This window comes from Petromyzon marinus, chromosome 57 (assembly GCF_048934315.1).
Source record: "Petromyzon marinus isolate PM22_M1 ecotype Great Lakes invasive population chromosome 57, UKy_Petmar_22M1.pri1.0, whole genome shotgun sequence".
In the NCBI taxonomy this organism is placed as follows: Eukaryota; Metazoa; Chordata; class Hyperoartia; order Petromyzontiformes; family Petromyzontidae; genus Petromyzon; species Petromyzon marinus.
The window spans coordinates 6,237,542-6,260,992 of NC_133723.1; the positions used below are offsets into that span (position 1 = coordinate 6,237,542).

Genomic DNA, 23,451 nt, shown 5'->3' on the forward strand with positions numbered 1-23,451 from the left:
AGAGACGGTGACACACAGGGCACTAACACCACACACACACACAGAGACGGTGACACACAGGGCACTAACATCACACACACACAGAGACGATGACACACAGGGCACTAACACCACACACACAGAGACGATGACACACAGGGCACTAACACCTCTCACACACACACACAGAGACGGTGACACACAGGGCACTAACACCTCACACACACACAGAGACGATGACACACAGGGCACTAACACCACAACACACAGAGAGACGGTGACACACAGGGCACTAACACCACAACACACACAGAGACGGTGACACACAGGGCACTAACACCACACACACAGAGACGATGACACACAGGGCACTAACACCTCTCACACACACACACAGAGACGGTGACACACAGGGCACTAACACCTCACACACACACAGAGACGATGACACACAGGGCACTAACACCACAACACACACAGAGACGGTGACACACAGGGCACTAACACCACACACACACAGAGACGGTGACACACAGGGCACTAACACCACACACACAGAGAGACGATGACACACAGGGCACTAACCCCACACACACACACAGAGACGGTGACACACAGGGCACTAACACCACACACACACAGAGACGATGACACACAGGGCACTAACACCACACACACACACAGAGACGATGACACACAGGGCACTAACACCACACACACAGAGACGATGACACACAGGGCACTAACACCACACACACACAGAGACGGTGACACACAGGGCACTAACACCACACACACACAGAGACGGTGACACACAGGGCACTAACACCACACACAGATACGGTGACACACAGGGCACTAACACCACACACAAACACAGACGGTGACACACAGGGCACTAACACCACACACAGATACGGTGACACACAGGGCACTAACACCACACACACACAGAGACGATGACACACAGGGCACTAACACCTCACACACACACAGACGATGACACACAGGGCACTAACACCTCACACACACACACAGACGGTGACACACAGGGCACTAACACCACACACACACAGAGACGATGACACACAGGGCACTAACACCACACACACACAGAGACGATGACACACAGGGCACTAACACCACACACACACAGACGGTGACACACAGAGCACTAACACCACACACACACAGAGACGGTGACACACAGGGCACTAACACCACACACACACACAGAGACGGTGACACACAGGGCACTAACATCACACACACACAGAGACGATGACACACAGGGCACTAACACCACACACACAGAGACGATGACACACAGGGCACTAACACCTCTCACACACACACACAGAGACGGTGACACACAGGGCACTAACACCTCACACACACACAGAGACGATGACACACAGGGCACTAACACCACAACACACAGAGAGACGGTGACACACAGGGCACTAACACCACAACACACACAGAGACGGTGACACACAGGGCACTAACACCACACACACAGAGACGATGACACACAGGGCACTAACACCTCTCACACACACACACAGAGACGGTGACACACAGGGCACTAACACCTCACACACACACAGAGACGATGACACACAGGGCACTAACACCACAACACACACAGAGACGGTGACACACAGGGCACTAACACCACACACACACAGAGACGGTGACACACAGGGCACTAACACCACACACACAGAGAGACGATGACACACAGGGCACTAACCCCACACACACACACAGAGACGGTGACACACAGGGCACTAACACCACACACACACAGAGACGATGACACACAGGGCACTAACACCACACACACACACAGAGACGATGACACACAGGGCACTAACACCACACACACAGAGACGATGACACACAGGGCACTAACACCACACACACACAGAGACGGTGACACACAGGGCACTAACACCACACACACACACACAGAGACGATGACACACAGGGCACTAACACCACACACACAGAGACGATGACACACAGGGCACTAACACCACACACACACAGAGACGGTGACACACAGGGCACTAACACCACACACACACACAGACGGTGACACACAGGGCACTAACACCACACACACACACAGAGACGGTGACACACAGGGCACTAACACCACACACACAGAGACGGTGACACACAGGGCACTAACACCACACACACACAGAGACGGTGACACACAGGGCACTAACACCACACACACACACAGACGGTGACACACAGGGCACTAACACCTCACACACACACAGAGACGGTTACACACAGGGCACTAACGCCTCACACACACAGAGACGGTGACACAGAGGGCACTAACACCACACACACACAGAGACGGTGACACACAGGGCACTAACACCACACACACACAGAGACGATGACACACAGAGCACTAACACCACACACACACAGAGACGATGACACACTGGGCACTAACACCACACACACAGAGAGACGATGACACACAGGGCACTAACACCACACACACACAGAGACGGTGACACACAGGGCACTAACACCTCACACACACAGAGACGATGACACACAGGGCACTAACACCTCTCACACACACACACACAGAGACGGTGACACACAGGGCACTAACACCTCTCACACACACACACAGAGATGGTGACACACAGGGCACTAACACCTCACACACACACAGAGACGATGACACACAGGGCACTAACACCACACACACAGAGACGATGACACACAGGACACTAACACCTCACACACACAGAGACGGTGACACACAGGGCACTAACACCACACACACACAGAGACGGTGACACACAGGGCACTAACACCACACACACACACAGACGATGACACACAGGGCACTAACACCACACACACAGAGACGGTGACACACAGGGCACTAACACCTCACACACAGAGACGGTGACACACAGGGCACTAACACCACACACACAAAGACGGTGGCACACAGGGCACTAACACCACACACACACAGAGACGATGACACACAGGGCACTAACACCACACACACACAGAGACGGTGACACACAGGGCACTAACACCACACACACAGAGACGGTGACACACAGGGCACTAACACCACACACACACACAGACGATGACACACAGGGCACTAACACCACACACACACAGAGACGATGACACACAGGGCACTAACACCACACACACAGAGACGGTGACACACAGGGCACTAACACCACACACACACACACAGACGATGACACACAGGGCACTAACACCACACACACAGAGACGGTGACACACAGGGCACTAACACCTCACACACACAGAGACGGTGACACACAGGGCACTAACACCACACACACACAGAGACGATGACACACAGGGCACTAACACCACACACACACACACAGACGGTGACACACAGGGCACTAACACCACACACACACAGACGATGACACACAGGGCACCAACACCACACACACACACAGAGACGGTGACACACAGGGCACTAACACCACACACACACAGACGATGACACACAGGGCACTAACACCTCACACACAGAGACGGTGACACACAGGGCACTAACACCACACACACAAAGACGGTGACACACAGGGCACTAACACCACACACACAGAGACGGTGACACACAGGGCACTAACACCTCACACACACACAGAGACGATGACACACAGGGCACTAACACCACACACACAGAGACGATGACACACAGGACACTAACACCTCACACACACAGAGACGGTGACACACAGGGCACTAACACCACACACACACAGAGACGGTGACACACAGGGCACTAACACCACACACACACACAGACGATGACACACAGGGCACTAACACCACACACACAGAGACGGTGACACACAGGGCACTAACACCTCACACACAGAGACGGTGACACACAGGGCACTAACACCACACACACAAAGACGGTGACACACAGGGCACTAACACCACACACACACAGAGACGATGACACACAGGGCACTAACACCACACACACACAGAGACGGTGACACACAGGGCACTAACACCACACACACAGAGACGGTGACACACAGGGCACTAACACCACACACACACACAGACGATGACACACAGGGCACTAACACCAAACACACAGAGACGGTGACACACAGGGCACTAACACCTCACACACAGAGACGGTGACACACAGGGCACTAACACCACACACACAAAGACGGTGACACACAGGGCACTAACACCACACACACACAGAGACGATGACACACAGGGCACTAACACCACACACACACAGAGACGGTGACACACAGGGCACTAACACCACACACACAGAGACGGTGACACACAGGGCACTAACACCACACACACACACAGACGATGACACACAGGGCACTAACACCACACACACACAGAGACGATGACACACAGGGCACTAACACCACACACACAGAGACGGTGACACACAGGGCACTAACACCACACACACACACACAGAGACGATGACACACAGGGCACTAACACCACACACACAGAGACGGTGACACACAGGGCACTAACACCTCACACACACAGAGACGGTGACACACAGGGCACTAACACCACACACACACAGAGACGATGACACACAGGGCACTAACACCACACACACACACAGAGACGGTGACACACAGGGCACTAACACCACACACACAGAGACGGTGACACACAGGGCACTAACACCTCACACACACAAAGACGGTGACACACAGGGCACTAACACCACACACACACAGAGACGATGACACACAGGGCACTAACACCACACACACACAGAGACGGTGACACACAGGGCACTAACACCACACACACAGAGACGGTGACACACAGGGCACTAACACCACACACAGACGATGACACACAGGGCACTAACACCAAACACACAGAGACGGTGACACACAGGGCACTAACACCTCACACACAGAGACGGTGACACACAGGGCACTAACACCACACACACAAAGACGGTGACACACAGGGCACTAACACCACACACACACAGAGACGATGACACACAGGGCACTAACACCACACACACACAGAGACGGTGACACACAGGGCACTAACACCACACACACAGAGACGGTGACACACAGGGCACTAACACCACACACACACACAGACGATGACACACAGGGCACTAACACCACACACACACAGAGACGATGACACACAGGGCACTAACACCACACACACAGAGACGGTGACACACAGGGCACTAACACCACACACACACACACAGAGACGATGACACACAGGGCACTAACACCACACACACAGAGACGGTGACACACAGGGCACTAACACCTCACACACACAGAGACGGTGACACACAGGGCACTAACACCACACACACACAGAGACGATGACACACAGGGCACTAACACCACACACACACAGAGACGGTGACACACAGGGCACTAACACCACACACACACAGACGATGACACACAGGGCACCAACACCACACACACACACAGAGACGGTGACACACAGGGCACTAACACCACACACACACAGACGATGACACACAGGGCACTAACACCTCACACACAGAGACGGTGACACACAGGGCACTAACACCACACACACAAAGACGGTGACACACGGGCACTAACACCACACACACAGAGACGGTGACACACAGGGCACTAACACCACACACACACACAGAGACGATGACACACAGGGCACTAACACCACACACACAGAGACGGTGACACACAGGGCACTAACACCTCACACACACAGAGACGGTGACACACAGGGCACTAACACCACACACACACAGAGACGATGACACACAGGGCACTAACACCACACACACACACAGAGACGGTGACACACAGGGCACTAACACCACACACACACAGACGATGCCACACAGGGCACTAACACCTCACACACACAGAGACGGTGACACACAGGGCACTAACACCACACACACACAGAGACGGTGACACACAGGGCACTAACACCACACACACAGAGACGGTGACACACAGGGCACTAACACCACACACACACAGAGACGATGACACATAGGGCACTAACACCACACACACAGACGATTACACACAGGGCACTAACACCACACACACAGAGACGATGACACACAGGGCACTAACACCACACACACACACAGAGACGGTGACACACAGGGCACTAACACCACACACAAACAGACGATGACACACAGGGCACTAACACCTCACACACAGAGACGGTGATACACAGGGCACTAACACCACACACACAAAGACGGTGACACACAGGGCACTAACACCACACACACAGAGACGGTGACACACAGGGCACTAACACCTCACACACACACAGAGACGATGACACACAGGGCACTAACACCACACACACAGAGACGATGACACACAGGACACTAACACCTCACACACACAGAGACGGTGACACACAGGGCACTAACACCACACACACACAGAGACGGTGACACACAGGGCACTAACACCACACACACACACAGACGATGACACACAGGGCACTAACACCACACACACAGAGACGGTGACACACAGGGCACTAACACCTCACACACAGAGACGGTGACACACAGGGCACTAACACCACACACACAAAGACGGTGACACACAGGGCACTAACACCACACTCACACAGAGACGATGACACACAGGGCACTAACACCACACACACACAGAGACGGTGACACACAGGGCACTAACACCACACACACAGAGACGGTGACACACAGGGCACTAACACCACACACACACACAGACGATGACACACAGGGCACTAACACCAAACACACAGAGACGGTGACACACAGGGCACTAACACCTCACACACAGAGACGGTGACACACAGGGCACTAACACCACACACACAAAGACGGTGACACACAGGGCACTAACACCACACACACACAGAGACGATGACACACAGGGCACTAACACCACACACACACAGACGATGCCACACAGGGCACTAACACCTCACACACACAGAGACGGTGACACACAGGGCACTAACACCACACACACACAGAGACGGTGACACACAGGGCACTAACACCACACACACAGAGACGGTGACACACAGGGCACTAACACCACACACACACAGAGACGATGACACATAGGGCACTAACACCACACACACAGACGATTACACACAGGGCACTAACACCACACACACAGAGACGATGACACACAGGGCACTAACACCACACACACACACAGAGACGGTGACACACAGGGCACTAACACCACACACACACAGACGATGACACACAGGGCACTAACACCTCACACACAGAGACGGTGACACACAGGGCACTAACACCACACACACAAAGACGGTGACACACAGGGCACTAACACCACACACACAGAGACGGTGACACACAGGGCACTAACACCTCACACACACACAGAGACGATGACACACAGGGCACTAACACCACACACACAGAGACGATGACACACAGGACACTAACACCTCACACACACAGAGACGGTGACACACAGGGCACTAACACCACACACACACAGAGACGGTGACACACAGGGCACTAACACCACACACACACACAGACGATGACACACAGGGCACTAACACCACACACACAGAGACGGTGACACACAGGGCACTAACACCTCACACACAGAGACGGTGACACACAGGGCACTAACACCACACACACAAAGACGGTGACACACAGGGCACTAACACCACACACACACAGAGACGATGACACACAGGGCACTAACACCACACACACACAGAGACGGTGACACACAGGGCACTAACACCACACACACAGAGACGGTGACACACAGGGCACTAACACCACACACACACACAGACGATGACACACAGGGCACTAACACCAAACACACAGAGACGGTGACACACAGGGCACTAACACCTCACACACAGAGACGGTGACACACAGGGCACTAACACCACACACACAAAGACGGTGACACACAGGGCACTAACACCACACACACACAGAGACGATGACACACAGGGCACTAACACCACACACACACAGAGACGGTGACACACAGGGCACTAACACCACACACACAGAGACGGTGACACACAGGGCACTAACACCACACACACACACAGACGATGACACACAGGGCACTAACACCACACACACACAGAGACGATGACACACAGGGCACTAACACCACACACACAGAGACGGTGACACACAGGGCACTAACACCACACACACACACACAGAGACGATGACACACAGGGCACTAACACCACACACACAGAGACGGTGACACACAGGGCACTAACACCTCACACACACAGAGACGGTGACACACAGGGCACTAACACCACACACACACAGAGACGATGACACACAGGGCACTAACACCACACACACACACAGAGACGGTGACACACAGGGCACTAACACCACACACACACAGACGATGACACACAGGGCACCAACACCACACACACACACACAGACGGTGACACACAGGGCACTAACACCACACACACACAGACGATGACACACAGGGCACTAACACCTCACACACAGAGACGGTGACACACAGGGCACTAACACCACACACACAAAGACGGTGACACACAGGGCACTAACACCACACACACAGAGACGGTGACACACAGGGCACTAACACCACACACACACACAGAGACGATGACACACAGGGCACTAACACCACACACACAGAGACGGTGACACACAGGGCACTAACACCTCACACACACAGAGACGGTGACACACAGGGCACTAACACCACACACACACAGAGACGATGACACACAGGGCACTAACACCACACACACACACAGAGACGGTGACACACAGGGCACTAACACCACACACACACAGACGATGCCACACAGGGCACTAACACCTCACACACACAGAGACGGTGACACACAGGGCACTAACACCACACACTCACAGAGACGGTGACACACAGGGCACTAACACCACACACACAGAGACGGTGACACACAGGGCACTAACACCACACACACACAGAGACGATGACACATAGGGCACTAACACCACACACACAGACGATTACACACAGGGCACTAACACCACACACACAGAGACGATGACACACAGGGCACTAACACCACACACACACACAGACGATGACGCACAGGGCACTAACACCACACACACACAGACGATGACACACAGGGCACTAACACCACACACACAGAGACGATGACACACAGGGCACTAACACCTCACACACACAGAGACGATGACACACAGGGCACCAACCCCACACAAAGATCCCCCACTCCACCCCGATGCCCATGAACAGACTGTTGGGGGCAAGTGCTCATAATCACGGAGGTTTGCTTGTTTGGGTTAATATCGAGTAAAATATAAACGTGGTGCCGTTAAACCAGCCACCACCAACATTGACCGGCGAAACGAATTGTAAATGTGTGTGTAGTGGATTTACTCTCCAACACACAACCGGTTAGTGCTGAACTATAGTATAATACACTATACTATAAACTGCACTATACACTACACTATAAACCAGTGACGTGCGGTGAGGTCAATGGCTGGGGAGGCACTGGCTAGTGTCAGAGCCAGATTCACACACGTAGGGGGGCGTGGCCTCACCGTGGGGGCGTGGCCTCACTGGGGGCGTGGTCTCACTGAGGGGGCGTGACCTCACGGAGGGGCGTGGCCTCATTGAGAGGGGGCGTGTTAGACACGTGGGCCCGCGTGTGGCACCGTCTTTGCGTGATCCGCTAACTGTGCCCCGTTCCACGAGTGTGCGTTGCGTGTGTTGACAGGTCGTGGCGATCAGCAACCACCCCGCCAAGACGCCCCCACGTTGCCTTTGGTCGTGGGTCTCGCTTTGCAATGTTTCGGCGTCGAGGGAGCGTCAACAGGAGTGGCGAGATCGTATATCTTCGTGTGTTGCGCGGAACTTTCAAGTGACATTTTCCATTCGCGTTGTGCCCCGAGCCCCGGGCAGCTCTGCGGTCTCGTAGTTTTTGCGGGTTCACGGTGTGCCGCGGCGGAGACACTGACACAGCCACCCGCCGAGACGCGCCTGCTATCAAGCCCAGAGGCTGCACGGGCGTCCGTCTTCTGAGGATGCACGGACGTGGTCATGATTGGTCGGGGGGATGGCGGTGGTATAGGCACCCAGAGTTCAGTTGAGTTTATTTATTAGGTCTAGCCCTGTGAGCCATTCGGCTCTTGAATCGGGTGCAACCGCAACAAACAAAAAAAACGCGAACAAGAAAAACATCTTAAAAGTGACTACGCGCAAACAGAAAAATCCAGGGAAAAAACGGCAAAGTCTTCCGGAAAGAAAAAAAAACACCGTATATCAACGCTGCGTGCAATAATCCCAGTGGGATGCAAGTCAAACAATAACAACCACAAGACGATTTAGAGGTTTCTGTGGCCGCTCGCTTTGTGACGTTCGTTATTACAAATCCAAGGGGTCTCCACCGTCTCGTATTCACCACCTACAGTCCCAGGGGTGGGTGGGGAATCTTTTTTTCTGCCCAGGGCCATTTGTATATTTACATAACATCATTCGCGGGCCATACAAAATTATCAACTTAAAAATTTGCACCGTTAAATTTGGTGAAACATTCAATTAACTCGCCCCTAATGCGATGGCTGGAACTGCTCCTCTTTGGTGAGGCGTGTGGTGATGTTAGCCGGCATTGACGATGTTGCTGCTACTCGCAACTGCTTTTCCAGGTTTGCTCCCCTAGATTTATTGAATTTCGAGTCCCGCCTGCGGTTGCCTTGGCAGGGCCAGAGACCCAAATGATTTCACGGGGCCTTACACGGCCCGCGGGCCAGGACGTTCCCAACCCCTGACCTACACACACACACGGGTGCGTTGCGGCTCTTAAAATGTTGAGTTGTTTGTCTATCTTTGGCCGAATTTCTCACTGAATGGCTCTGCTCGTTGGCGTTTTGGTTGCCGACCGCTGGTGCACCGATTGCATGACAAGAGCTGTGGATAACCCCGCACGATTTTGTGTCATTGCGGTGTCCGCGGTGCAGGTGAGGAGCGGTGGCGTGGAGGTTAGTGCGCTATGCTGCGCTACGATTCCCAGCTCACTGCCAACACCGGTGACGATCATCTGAATCGGTTCATGGACTCCCTTGGGTCGACTTTCAACCGTAAATGACTACCCGTGACGGTCTGTAAACATCGCCACTGGGGAGACAAAGGCGGCCGGGCGTGGTGCTGGCCACCCTCGTGTGTGCCGTTCCGGGCCTTAATAGATGCTGCTCGCTAACAGCACTTGCCCCAACAGTCTGCTAAGGTTACACGGGGGGGGGGGATCTTTTGTCTTTGCGTTGCAGGCGGGGAGCGGTGGCGTAGTGGTTTATTGAACTGCGATACAAACCCGGCGACCCGAGTTTAAATCCCCCGCTCACAAAACAACGTCGATGGCGAATATCTGAACCGGTCCTGGGCCTCCACTCGGTCGAATCAGCCTAAGACGAGTGCCTTGTGCACGGTTTGTAAACAATCAGCACCGGGTAAGGGGCCGTCCATAAATGACGTCACGCGATTTTGGACGATTTTTGACCCCCCCCTCAACCCTAGTCACACGGCGTCACAAAAAGTCAGACCCCCCCCCCCCACAAATATGACGTCACAAAGCTCTGCCCCCCCCCCCCCCGAAAACCATATTTCCATTTTGAAAATAAAACATGCTTCAAATCTCTTTAAACTATTGTCATTGTAGTGCGTATTTAATGTGGCGCTGCACTCTGATGTTGTAGGTAGAAAACATTTATTAAAAAGTCTATTTAATTAAGTAGAACGTGTTGTCTATATTTATTTAAAGTTGCGCATTTTGATGCGACGTCACATTTCTCAAACCTCCCCCCCCCCTCGTCACACATCGTCACAAATGTCTGACCCCCCCCCCCCCCCATGTGTGTGACGTCATTTATGGACGACCCCTAAGGGCGCGGTGCTGGCCACTCACCCCCTTGTGTGGCGTGCCGGCCTTAAAAGGCGCTCGCCAACAGCACTTGCCCCAACAGTCTGTTAATGCCGATATGGGTGAATCTTTGTCTTGCAAGTCGGAGGTGTCTCACACACACGCGCGCACACTGCTTCGGGCATTTTACCTGTATCACAGCTTCTGGGGCATCACCATCAGCCGTGATCTACCCACGGTAACATTAACATCTATTCTAGATTTAAAGCTTAACATCTTCCACAAGCCAGAGGGGCACGATCCATCCACCACCTGCATAGGAGCTGGTTTCATGTTTCGTCTAAATTTGTGTATGTCCTCTAATCCTCTTCCCGTCACTCATTGTGACTCCAAGCATGTAGCCTTCCCTATGCGTCTTTACGCGCATTCAAAAACATCAAAGGGGCCGTCCATAAATGGCGTCATACACCTAGGGGCGGGGGGGAGGGGTCAGACATTTGTGACGATGTGTGACGAGGGGGGGGGGCGTGTTTGAGAAATGTGACGTCGCATCAAAATGCGCAACTTTAAATAAATATAGAATTGTTATAACAACGCTAATTGTTATAACAACACTCCTACAACATCAAAGTGCAGCGCCACATTAAATACGCGCTACAATGGCAATAGTTTAAAGCGATTTGAAGCATATTCTTGGTTCTTTCGGTAAAGTCACCACGTAGAAGGGAAACAATAAAATAATAAAAATATAAAACAATAAAATTCTCACGACGTTTCGACTGCAACACAAGCAATCATCATCAGGTGTGAAAACCACAGCAAGAAAATTTGAAAACCACATCAAGAAAATTTGAAATTTTCTCGCTGTGGTTTTCACACCTGATGATGATTGCTTGTGTTGCAGTCGAAACGTCGTGAGAATTTTATTGTTTTATATTTTTATTATTTTATTGTTTTCCTTCTACGTGGTGACTTTACCGAAAGAACCAAGAATATGAATCCCTGCAGTCACGAAAGCTTTAAATCAAGATTTGAAGCATGTTTTATTTTCGAAATGGAAATATAGTTGGGGGGGGGGGCAGAGCTTTGTGACGTCATATTTGAGGGGGGGTCTGACTTTTTATGACGCTGTGTGACGAAGAGGGGGGGGGGTTCAAAAATCGTCCAAAATCGCGTGACGTCATTTATGGACGGCCCCAAATGTCAACTTGTAACGTGGCCGCGCGTGTTAAGGCAGCAACCACTTGGCGAGCTGGCGCTGAATTCCACCCGCAAGCTCCGCAGTCCTCTACGTATGAACGCCAACTTGTCACGTGCCGCCGCCACCGCAGTGTCCACTCGCTCTCGAAGAGAGAGAGACAGATAGCGAGAGGACGAGTGAGAGTAGCGTGGGCGGCGGCGGGGCGAACAACAACAACAGATGAGCCGGTAAGACAACAGCCAGGCGGTAAAGCCGGCACCAAATTACCCCTGCAAGCTCTGCGGTCCTCTACATATGAAGGTGTTACTGACCAGTTAATAAGTGCTTTACACGTTGGAGCACCCGGAGAGAACCCACACGTGCAAGGGGGGGGGGGGGGGGGGGGTTGGGCCCACATTTAGCTATTACCGCCTTCTGTTGGCAAGCCAGGGAATTGCACCGCACGTGCGCTGCCTCCCATCTCTCCTTCGTATTTCTTCGTCAATGTTTTTCTTTGGGTGTGGAGGAAAACAAATTATGAATGAATTGGAGTGCCGGGGAAATAATTAATATTAAAAAAAAAACTTTTTTTTAAAACACGCTTTAATGAAATGTACCGTACTAGTAATGTCAAAACTCCACAACTCCAGGAAGTGGCCCAGAAGCTTGCCACAACGTAAGGGGGACCATGGTCATTCACAGCCAACGTCAGTTAACAGTGGACAATTAGATCCAAGCCGAAACAAATAACATATAAAAAAGAAAGTTTAAAATATATTTTATTTTTAATGACAGAATATAGTATTGTCATCAGTATGACATCAGTATACCAAGTTTGCAGTCGATACCACATTGGGAAGTGGGTTAAAATTGAGTTACAATATTTGAGGATACAACAATAACAACAACAGAGTGAGTTAAAAAAAGCGTGTAAAAATAATATATGAATTCTTTGATATACATGTATATATACACACACCGTATAAATATGGGCAATGCATAGGGTGCCCTTGCTGGCTAATCCGCCCGCAGACCAACCGATGGCTCGTGTGACTGTCACGCGCCGTTTTATTGTTTTTCTCAAAAATATTTTATTGCCCACAAACAATCAGCATACCGTCATTGCTGAATGCAACATTTACATTTCGGAGGCACACGCACCGACACGCATGTTCGCAAACCACGCGAATGCACGGTTGTGCAATTTGCAAGTGACGTTGTGCTGCTGCGTCCTCGCTCCCAGGCTTGTGCCTCCGAGTATCCGCCAATCCGCGGTGGTGAAGTGCGGGGAGACCATCGTACCGGCAGCGGATTGACAACATCGTTGCACGATATAGGAATAGCTTTTTGACCCTTTTAACTGGCACAAAAACTGACACCTTTATTCAAGGCATCATGTTTGCAATAACCACAACACAAGCAGTCAAAATGCAAACAAAAAAGACAACTCTGATAATAATATTGGCACTGTCCTTGAATTTGATTGGTCCACACCCGAGACGGCTTTTCTTAGAGCCCAGTCTCCACTGGTGTTGGACCAGAAGACGCCAAAAGGCGTACAACGCTGTAGTGCACGTGGTGTCAGTGCCGGATTATCCTTGTAGCAAACGTAGCTTACATGTGTGCTACGGGTCCCGCACTTTCAAGGGCCCCGCGCTTTCAAGGGCCCCGCGCTAAACGCTTTCAAGCTATCAATTCCGGTTCAGTGATTCTGCACCTGCTCTGTTACTATAGTACTATACCGCCTTCGACTTTTATGAACGGCCGGGTGTTTCCAGGTTAACGATTTGTCGTATTATCTGTGGCTGTATAGCGAATGAAAAAATACAACTACTTTACTGTGCAAGTAAAAAAAACCCAGTGTTTTCATATTTACGCGTTTTTTTTTTTCAAATATTTAGGGCCCCTTTATAACAACATCATGCTACAGGCCCTGCTCTGGCTTCATCCGGCACTGTGTGGTGTACGTTAAATATGGTCACGTCACCCCGTGCGGCCCCAACGGCAGACCGCTGCGTTCGCCACCCTGGTTGCGACGTGAAGACAAAACGAGGAAGAACGAGCGCGCGTATACGTACTCAGTGATCGCGTAACCCTTGCCAGCACCGTGTTTGGCCCCTGAAGTATTTTACTTGGCAGTTCAGAAGCCGACGACGAGTACAGCAGCTTGTCAGGGCGTACTTGCGAAGAGTCCGAGGAATGCTCACCCCGGGCCCTCAATACTCTGATAGTGCGCTGTTATCGAGTTGTACGCCTTTTGGCGTCTTCTGGTCCAACACCAGTGGAGACTGGGCTCTAAGAAAAGCCGTCTCGGGTGTGGACCAATCAAATTCAAGGACAGTGCATATTTTTATCAGCGTTGTCTCTTTTGTTTGCATTTTGACTGCTTGTGTTGTGGTTATTGCAAACATGATGCCTTGAATAAAGGTGTCAGTTTTTGTGCCAGTTAAAAAGGTAAAACCTATTACTATAGTCCCAACTTACTCTGGTTTTGTGTTTGCAAGAGGTTTTTTTTAATGGTAAAAATCCTCTTTGTCAGTGTACGTGCGTTGAACTTCTTTCGCGCCGTACGTAGCCGACCGTGCTAATTGGAGGTGCGGGGGAGAACAACAAACTAAACACAACAAGCAGTTCTAAAGAAATGAGTTTGTCAATATAGATGACTTAAAAGTGCAATGCTCCAAGTGGCTTCTCTGATATCGGAGGGAAGAGCTTTCCAGAAGGCCGCATCATCATCACCATCACATACTCGTGTGTATGTTAAACTTCTTTCACACCGTACGTAGCCAACCGTGCTAATGGGAAGTGCGGTGGAAGGACGATAAATGTATGAACGTCATTTGGCGATACTGTGTTGGGCAGTGCTGTAAAGAGGTGCAATTTGGCCGGGTTTCAATGGCGCAGGTCCCGAACCCGCTACACAACTTCATACCGAAGCGTTTGCTAAACTTCATACCGAAGTGTTTGCTAAACTTCATACCGAAGTGTTTGCTAAACTTCATACCGAAGCATATACTAAACTTTATACCGAAGCGTATACTAAACTTCATACCAAAGTGTATTCTAAACGTCATACCGAAGTGTATACTAAACTTCATACCGAAGCGTATACTAAACTTCATACCGAAGCATATACTATACTTCATACCGAAGTGTTTGCTAAACTTCATACGGAAGCATATACTAAACTTCATACCGAAGCATATACTAAACTTTATACCGAAGCGTATACTAAACTTCATACCAAAGTGTATTCTAAACGTCATACCGAAGTGTATACTAAACTTCATACCGAAGCGTATACTAAACTTCATACCGAAGCATATACTATACTTCATACCGAAGTGTTTGCTAAACTTCATACGGAAGCATATACTAAACTTCATACCGAAGCGTTTGCTAAACTTCATACCGGAGCGTTTACTAAACTTCATACCGAAGCGTATACTAAACTTCATATCGAAGCGTATACTAAACTTCATACCGAAGTGTATACTAAACTTCATACCGAAGCGTATACTAAACTTCATACTGAAGCGTATACTATACTTCATACCGAAGCGTTTGCTAAACTTCATACCGGAGCGTTTACTAAATTTCATACCAAAGCGTATACTAAACATCATACCGAAGTGTATACTAAACTTCATACCGAAGAGTTTGCTAAACTTCATACCGAAGCGTATACTAAACTTCATACCGAAGCGTATACTAAACTTCATACCGAAGCGTATACTAAACTTTATACCGAAGCGTATACTAAACTTCATACCAAAGTGTATTCTAAACGTCATACCGAAGTGTATACTAAACTTCATACCGAAGCGTATACTAAACTTCATACCGAAGCATATACTATACTTCATACCGAAGTGTTTGCTAAACTTCATACGGAAGCATATACTAAACTTCATACCGAAGCGTTTGCTAAACTTCATACCGGAGCGTTTACTAAACTTCATACTGAAGCGTATACTAAACTTCATATCGAAGCGTATACTAAACTTCATACCGAAGTGTATACTAAACTTCATACCGAAGCGTATACTAAACTTCATACTGAAGCGTATACTATACTTCATACCGAAGCGTTTGCTAAACTTCATACCGGAGCGTTTACTAAACTTCATACCAAAGCGTATACTAAACATCATACCGAAGTGTATACTAAACTTCATACCGAAGAGTTTGCTAAACTTCATACCGAAGCGTATACTAAACTTCATACCGAAGCGTATACTAAACTTCATACCGAAGCGTATACTAAACTTCATACCGAAGTGTATACTAAACTTCACACTGAAGAGTTTGCTAAACTTCATACCGAAGCGTATACTAAACTTCATACCGAAGCGTATACTAAACTTCATACCGAAGCGTATACTAAACTTCATACCGAAGCGTATACTAAACTTCATACCGAAGTGTATACTAAACTTTACACCAAAGCATTTGCTAAACTTAATACCGAAGCATATACTAAACTTCATACCGAAGCGTATACTAAACTTTATACCGAAGTGTATACTAAACTTCACACCGAAGCGTTTGCTAAACTTCATACCGAAGCGTATACTAAACTTCATACCGAAGTGTATACTAAACTTCATACCGAAGCGTTTGCTAAACTTCATACCGAAGCATATACTAAACTTCATACCAAAGTGTTTGCTAAACTTCATACTAGAGCGTTTACTAAACTTCATACCAAAGCGTATACTAAACTTCATACTGAAGCGTTTGCTAAACTTCATACCGAAGCGTATACTAAACTTCATACCAAAGTGTATACTAAACTTCATACCGAAGCGTTTGCTAAACTTCATACCGAAGCGTTTGCTAAACTTCATCCCGAAGCGTATACTAAACTTCATACCGAAGTGTATACTAAACTTCATATCAAAGCGTTTGCTAAACTTCATACCGAAGCGTATACTAAACTTCATACCGAAGTGTATACTAAACTTCATACCGAAGTGTTTACAAAACTTCATACCGAAGCTTTGGTTTGAAGGGGTGGCAGCGGTGTCCAATACATCGAGCACCGCAGTCTATTTTGGTGAATCTCAACGGACTCCGCGACCCACCAGAAAGTCGTGACCAACAATTTACCCGGGATGGATTTAAGCCGCTGCACTACACCATACACATGTCAAGTATTCCTTGGAGGCCGTGTCTTTGTAAACGTTGCAATAATTTTTTTATGTTTAAGTTGGGGATTTTTATTTTGCCGTAATTGTTGTTCGCCCGCACAGTCAGCTTGGGGCGGCGGTGCGGCTGGCGCGGCGTGAACACCCAAGCCTCGCAAGCAAGATCGTCACGTGTTTAACACGTGGCAGGAGGCTTTCGCGAACAATATCATCCATTTAAATTTTTATTTAAAGCTTTCGTGACTGCAGTAATTCATATTCTTATTTTTTTCGGTAAAGTCACGTTGAAGGGAAACAACAAAATAATAAAATATATATAAAACAATAAAAAAATTCGTCTCCCCCCTCCTCTTTTCAGAATATAGATGGACTAGTCCTAAATAAACTGCCAAATCGTTGCGCGTGGCGCTAACAGTTTTTTTTAAAAAATAAATAAATGCGCCGTTTAAAAAAAATTTATGCAAACCAACACACCTGAAGACGACCGTTTGAGTTATGGTCGAAACGTCGTGAGAATGTTTTTATTGTTTTATATATATTTTATTATTTTGTTGTTTCCCTTCAACGTGACTTTACCGAAAAAACTAAGATTTTAATATCATCCATAATACAGTTTTTTTTAGGTTAGATCGCGTAAATATATAAATGTGTCGTTAAAACCCGCCACCACCCGACACAGCCAACTCTTAAGGGTTGTCACGTAAACAGAACGTGTTCAATTCGTCACTAGTGCAGCACTGCACCGGTGTGTTGGAGAGCCAAGCCACAACATTTACAATCTGAGTACGATGTGCCAGAGCGCAGAAGCGTGGTCAACACATCGACGCCTCTATATAAGGAACGAAACAGTAAGGCTTCTCCACAAATCTGGCTGTCGCCTGATGAAGCTAGTTGTAATTACTGGCGAAACGTCGTGCTCAGATTGTAAATGTTGTGGATTTGCTCTCCAACACACCGGTTAGTGCTGTACAAGTGACGAATTGGCCACGTTCTGTTCACGTGACAACCTTGACTAGTTGGCTGTGTCGGGTGGTGGCGGGTTTAAACGACACATTTATTTATTTACGCGATCTAACCCTAAAAAAACCCCTCTGTTATGGCTCATTACTGGTGTTGGCCGTGAGCGTGGGAATCGAACTCGGCTCGCCCGGGTTTGTAGTGCAGCCCGCTGACCGCCACACCACCGCTCCCCACTTGCACCGCAAACACTACGTGACACAACACCATGTGGCGTTACCCACAGCTCTGATCATACAACGATGAACCAGTGGTCGGGTGTCTATCCGTGTTTTAACCAAACTTCCCAAATGACCTGAAAGTTACTCCATTGGGATTCCACATCGCAGCGTCGTCCCCCTTGCTACCGAGACACCCGGCAGGACCCGCGCCGTAGAAGAGTCCGCGAGACCTGCCGAGGATCTCCTGGGTCATCCAAACAACAATCGCGTTCTTTTCTGACTTGTCCCGAGATCCACAACAAAAAGTCCCCCTCGCGATCCGCGTGTTGGCCACCGGTGATCATTGCAGGATCATGCTTCGGAGAGTATATGTACGCAATGTACTGTGTGTTGAACTTCTTTCGCACCGTACTTAGCCAACCGTGCTAATCAGAGGCGCGGGTTGAAAGATAACAAACTCAGCACAAAAAAAACAGTTCTAAAGAAATGAGTTTTCAATCTAGATTTAAAAGTGCATCGAAATAATAAATATAGTGCCCCCCGCCCCACCCCCCACACACATCAATCGTTAAAGACAGACTGACTGACAGAGCAAACGCTTTCACGCTTTCAACCTTAGCTGGACGGCGTAACATTTTTTTTATCGAATCGCAACCCGGAATCACGGAAATTCATCGATGGTTCAACCGCGGCGGCGGCGGCGTTTGTATGCTACTGCATGGTGAGCCTCTTTCGCACCATCACGTAGCCAACCGTGCTCATCAGAGGCGCGGTTCATAGCTGTGGGTGACCGCGCGCTCCGCTGCTGGACTGGGTACAGGGGTCCCCTTTGCTGTCCTTGCCTTAGAGGCGATTACAGGCATAGGATGACAAAGGGAATCCCTCCAACCGCAGACAGTCCTCTCTCGCGCCTCTCTTCGGGAGACCCGGGGTGGGTGGGTTTGGTGGATCGCGTACGGACGGGCGACTTCAATCGATCTCCGGCTCCAGCAGCGGCGGTGCGAATCGCGATGTCGACCGGCGATCTGTCGACGGTGGCGTCCTTGACGCACCCACCTGCCAGGGCGACGAGTTGGTGCGTTGCGGTAGGGAGCACAGCAAGTGGGTCACTTGGCGGGGCTAGCTGCGCCGCAGGGATCGAGGGCCCTCCCCTGGTCCGCGTCATGGATTTCTCCCGGCATTCCAGTCCGACCTGTGGCACGCGACGACACTCAAGCAAAGCAAAATCACCCCAAGCGTCGCAAGCGGAGAGCTTTGTCGGCTTTGTGACCCCAGAAAGGCTTTTCTGTTTAACCACAGGTGTTATACATTGCTTGTTAAATATAATTTGGACCGCTAATTAAACCACCTTCTAACGCCTTGCATCACTGATTTGTTAATCTTGTTTAATGTTTATGCCTCATGGAAAAAAAGGCATCCACCGCCCTGCTCATACACTTTCAATCTAACACATTTTTATAACCCATGGTCAATCCACTGCTGAACGAAGACTTCCCCACGCCAGTCGTGGGGATTGCTTTGACCATACCTCACCACGATGGTCCTTGAGGGTTGCTGAATTGGGTGAGGGGGTGGGAGCTGCAGGACTGACTCAGGTATCGCTTGCCACTGATGTTAGCCGTGGCCAAGGGAATAGACCTCAGCACCGTGCGTCAACCGTGATGCCGCCGCTCCGCTCCGCACACATTGTCGAAGTGAAACCTCAACATGAGATCGAATGAATTGAGCGCTGCTTTCTGTGCCGGATTTAAACAGCAGAAACAAAGCAGCCAATCGTTAAAACGTTTCTCGTCTAGGATTGAGACTTCGTTCAGGGTAGAGTATTTTTTTGTTTTGTCCATGTGTGATTAGCGTTAAGGAGTAAGGGGTCAGGGTTACGGAGTGTGCATTTAAACTTTGGAGGGAAATCACGAGGTTAGGATCAGTGTCGTTATGGTTACAGACACAGCATGCAACAGCGAGCGATATCATCACGGACCAACACTCGACATTGGCTCGCAAGCCCGCGTCTTCAAACCTTACCAAAGCGTCCACCACGTCGGGGTTGAGCGTCCAGCGGCTTCATCGCGTTTTGCCCGTCGGAGTGAGCTCGCCCGTTTCGCCCTCCACCAAATCTCAACCCCCCCCCCCGGGGGTTTCACGACGTCTCAAGCCCTCCTCCCGGCTGCATTTTGGAAAATAAAATCGTAACAATAATTATTATTGTAAACATCTGATCGGAAGTGGAACACTACCGTGCCGAAGTCGGCGGCGCTACCACGTCCTTTCGGAGTTGTAGCGCCGCGCCGTTCGGGCACGGTGTCCGACGTTTCGCTCCGCACCCACCGCGGCGGGAGAGAGAGCGAATTCAGCGGTGACCACTGAGCTCGTGACGCTGGCAGTGCCCCGGCTGCTGGGCATGGGCCTCTCCTTTATAAGTGCCCCCGAGTGAGGCTCATATGATCGTCATGTGAGACGTCGGTCTTTAGACAAAGCGAGGCAGTCTCATGACTCGGGGGGGGGGGTGGGTGGGGGGGGCTAGGGGGGGGGGGTGAAAAAAATATCTCCTTCCACATAATCCTTCTTTCATCCCAACGGCCGATTATGGTCAATTAGTGAGAGGGCCCATTTGCCAAGGGGATTAATATATTATTAATATAATAATTTGAAAAGTGGGACAAATAAATCTGACACCCACCCTCTCTCCGTGCGAGCGAGTTGTCTCTTCATGGGGGGTGGGGGGCGTTCGGCGTTTTTTTTTACGCGCACGAGGCCCCCGAGTTTCCACCTTCGCAGCATCAAAAAAAAAGGTCGTTGTTTGTTTGTTGCTTGTTTACTTGGCCAGAAGTCTCACGCGGACTGTTGTTGGGAATTCTCGAGGATGCGGGACGATCGTCGGTCCACCTCCCCCCTCCCACCTTTTCCGCCGGTGGCTCCGCGCCCGGCGCGTCGATCTCCCGTGTGCGTCGTCTTGAACCGCAGACCGATGATGCCGCCACCCGGGGGAGAGTCATTAGTTCGGGATAAAGTTCAGGTGCGATCGGGAGAGGCCAAAAGCCGACCCGAAGGCCGCGTTTTGTCAAGGCCAGAGAACGATCGGCGCCCTGAGAACGATGATATTATTTAAGGGCGCTTTATACATTTAAATTATTAATTAGTCGAGTCGTACCAACCGCACGGTAATCCACTGCTGGGCTGCACTCCTTCAAGAGAGGTGGGATGCCAAAACGACGCGAACTCTCTCACTCTGTACTCTTTGGTTCTTTCGGTAAAGTCACGTAGGTATAAAATAAAATTGAAATAAATCACGACGTTTCGGGCGCAACACAAGCGTCCGTCATGAGGTGGGAAAGCATGGTCTGCTGCCGAGGCAGACTGTTTTTAAAAGGTTTGTAATGGGTGTAGCCCAAGGGTCATAAAAAAGTGGCCGGGGCTAGTGATGTTAATGTGAGAAATTAGCGTGTGACTGTAAGATAGGAGAGCGGCCTCCTGGACGAGGGCACGGAAGTGGCTATGTTAATGTGAGAGATTAGCATGATGTTAATGTGAGAAATTAGAGGGCACGGAAGTGGCTATGTTAATGTGAGAGATTAGCATGATGTTAATGTGAGAAATTAGAGGGCACGTAAGTGGCTATGTTAATGTGAGAGATTAGCGTGATGTTAATGTGAGAAATTAGAGGGCACGGAAGTGGCAATGTTAATGTGAGAGATTAGCACGACGTTAATGTGAGGGATTAGCATGTAACTGTAGAAAAGGAGGGTGAGCATGAGAGAGCTAAGAGAGAGGCATAGAGAAGGAAAGAGACGCAGAGAGTCGGAAATAACAGCTGACATAGGCATGTAGGATGGAAACATCACAGTCAGTTGAGACTTTACCTGGTTAATAATGTCCTTCCAATGATTTCTCAATTTGTACCTATCCTCTCCCGAATCCGCCTCGTCGTGGCCAGCAGGAC

General features: G+C 49.8%; 1 long non-coding RNA gene across 1 annotated transcript; it reads right to left on the reverse strand.

The window, feature by feature from the left end:
* Positions 1-13,948: 13,948 nt before the first annotated feature.
* On the reverse strand, positions 13,949-21,986 carry LOC142905702 (uncharacterized). Its single transcript, XR_012929719.1, has 2 exons — positions 21,537-21,986; positions 13,949-20,706 (listed from the first exon to the last, which is right to left on the reverse strand). It is a non-coding gene; the product is annotated as an uncharacterized LOC142905702 (long non-coding RNA).
* Positions 21,987-23,451: the final 1,465 nt, after the last annotated feature.